At 39.7% G+C, this 2,592-nt stretch overlaps 1 pseudogene; it reads right to left on the bottom strand.

The window, feature by feature from the left end:
* Positions 1 to 797: 797 nt before the first annotated feature.
* On the bottom strand, positions 798 to 2,065 carry LOC147443253 (uncharacterized; annotated as a pseudogene).
* Positions 2,066 to 2,592: the final 527 nt, after the last annotated feature.

Here is a 2,592-nt window from a genome sequence, read left to right as displayed (position 1 = left end):
TCATAAGCCTAAATGATTCAAAGCTCAAGTTTGTTTGTAGTACACTATGGAGTGCCAAAAACAATTGTTGATTAAAAGGATGTGTCTACATAAATATCATCTCAATGTCTAACTCTTTTGGAATACTCAAATCAGTAGGATTCTCCATGGCTATTGGAAATTGTGTGTTTGTTTGTTTGTTTCTTTTTGTGTGTGTATGTGTTTGTACAGATATGTATGCACATATGAATTTGGGTATTTGTCTTTGTGTGTGTGTGTGTGTGTGTGTGTGTGTGTGTGTGTGTGTGTGTGTGTGAGAGAGAGAGAGAGAGAGAGAGAGAGAGGAAGGGAGAGGAACAAACTAGTCGAATTCTTAGTGAAACTATAGGTGACAATATTGAACGACACAAACAAAGAATGGTGTATAGAGAGGAAGAGAGTAATGTTTGTTGTTTTGCATGTAATTGATAGACAGAAAGAGGAATTGAGAGAGAGAGAGAGAGAGAGAGAGAGAGAGAGAGAGAGAGAGAGAACGTTTTGTGTATTTGTATGTGCCTATTTGTATTTGTTTGTAGATGGAGAGAGAGAGAGAGAGAGAGAGAGAGAGAGAGAGGAGAAATAGAGAAATATTTAGAGTTCTCAATGTTGGGAGGAAGTGAAGAATACTTAGGAGCACGACCAAAAGTGTGCAAAAGCACGTTACAAAGTAGAGGATGGAAGCATTGCTTTCATTTGAGGATGTAGTTAGAACAAGCAAGCAAATTCAAGGGCAACTAATAATGATATGTGAAGATTCATAACACAAAGGTTTAGCTATGCTACGCAACCACATGGCCACTCGTATTGATTTTGAAGCGGCCAAAGCGTGAGGTTGTTGCCAAGGTATCTCTTGCCTCAGAAACGGACTCAATGTAAATTTGGTTGAAGGTTCTATCGAATGCAAGGACTAAATCCATTGCTGCACTAATGAATTGCACGTCAAGAAGCTTTTTGTCTTTTGTTGCAATATGTGCTTCCAACTTTGGTGTCGTGATTATTGTGGTGTTGTTATTGCAAGATCCACAATAAGGTGCTTGCCTAATTCTATACACTTTTGTGGATTTACAATTCGAACAATGCTTCTCTAGCAGCACACTGTTGAAGTTGATGAACTGAAGTGTGCCAACAACCTGCACGAGAGGACTAAGATAACTATGTATTTAAATTGGTCAAGGCTAGCTTTGTAGGTCCCATACAGATTCAATATCTTGCCCTCAATACATAATCGTGGGCTTAAGTCAGAGATATCAGCAATCAAGAATTGTGGGAGAAGACTTTGAGTAAATGGAACAATGTTAAGATCAATAGGCTTGCTATCTAGTTGAGATGATTCACCCACTTTGTATAGGCCAGAAGCTTGAACAGAAGGCTCAACTTCAATCAGACTTGGATCATTAGAAAACGTTAAGAGGTACCTCCTCAATACGGTTTGAGACAATTGTTGCTTGCAGTGGCAGCGGAGGCTCAATAGGCAAAGGCTCAATATGAAGAGCTCTTGCCTCGTTCGATGCATGAGGCAGGACAATTTTTTCAAGATATGCTTCCTTCTTGACATTAATGGGCTCCACCATAGCTTGCTTGCCTACATAATCCAAAAGATAGCAATATAAGCAAACACCTCTACGAGTCGATAAAATGGCTCTCAAACAAACACACTCTTGCAAAAATGAAGGCTCACGTCTAGAGTTACTGAGTCGTTAAAATGAAACAATGCACGTGCAGCAGTCTTGTGAGGCCTATGAAGCTCTTGCTTTGATCTTTTGCGAGGTGGCGATGATGTGCATGCAGTTGGGGACGTGTTGATACATTTAGTACTCACGATAGGAGTACCTTCTGCCAACCTTTGGAACTCTGTACAACATCAATTATGAGGACCTAATGCCTTCCACATATAACAAAAAATTCAGTAATGATAGCTAGAAAGGCGAGCACTCATTTGTGATAGAAATTGTTTAGTGTGACAACATTTTTGTATGATTACTCCTTGGATATTACAGCACCTAGAAGGTAGAGAGGTGCTTGCAATTATAGCAAGGTGGGTAATCATATGAGAGTGGTGAATGTTCTTGTGATACAGGTGTATGTGTGTCTGTGTGTCTTATAGAGAGAGAGAGAGAGAGAGAGAGAGAGAGAGATTCAATGGTTATGTGGTGAGAATGAGCACATATTAAGCATCTTATATGTCATGACACAGCACAAGACAAGAACTCTTATATTCTTGCATTATCCAATCAACACCATAGGAGTTGTAAGTCTTGTGCAAATGCAAATAGCTTGGTTATGATGCAACGAAGTTCCACACACAATATGATCACCACAACCTTGTTCATAGATGTCCAATAGAATGCTAATGAGCACTCAAACATGCCAACAAAAGTGCATGCATTCCAAGTGGAACCATCAATAGCAATACATACACAATCCGTTGAGACCTAGCCTACGCAAACATGGGTTTGGACACTTTTGACACAAATGGAAAGGAGTGGATGCGTCCCAAATATGGTTGCTTAAGAGTGTCCTACCAATTGGCTTGTTAAAAGCTAACAAACATAAGAAACCCCTACATGTATTCGC

Source organism: Adiantum capillus-veneris, chromosome 14 (genome assembly GCF_014529385.1).
Source record: "Adiantum capillus-veneris isolate H3 chromosome 14, ASM1452938v2, whole genome shotgun sequence".
In the NCBI taxonomy this organism is placed as follows: Eukaryota; Viridiplantae; Streptophyta; class Polypodiopsida; order Polypodiales; family Pteridaceae; genus Adiantum; species Adiantum capillus-veneris.
This window is presented reverse-complemented; position numbering and strand designations above follow the sequence as displayed.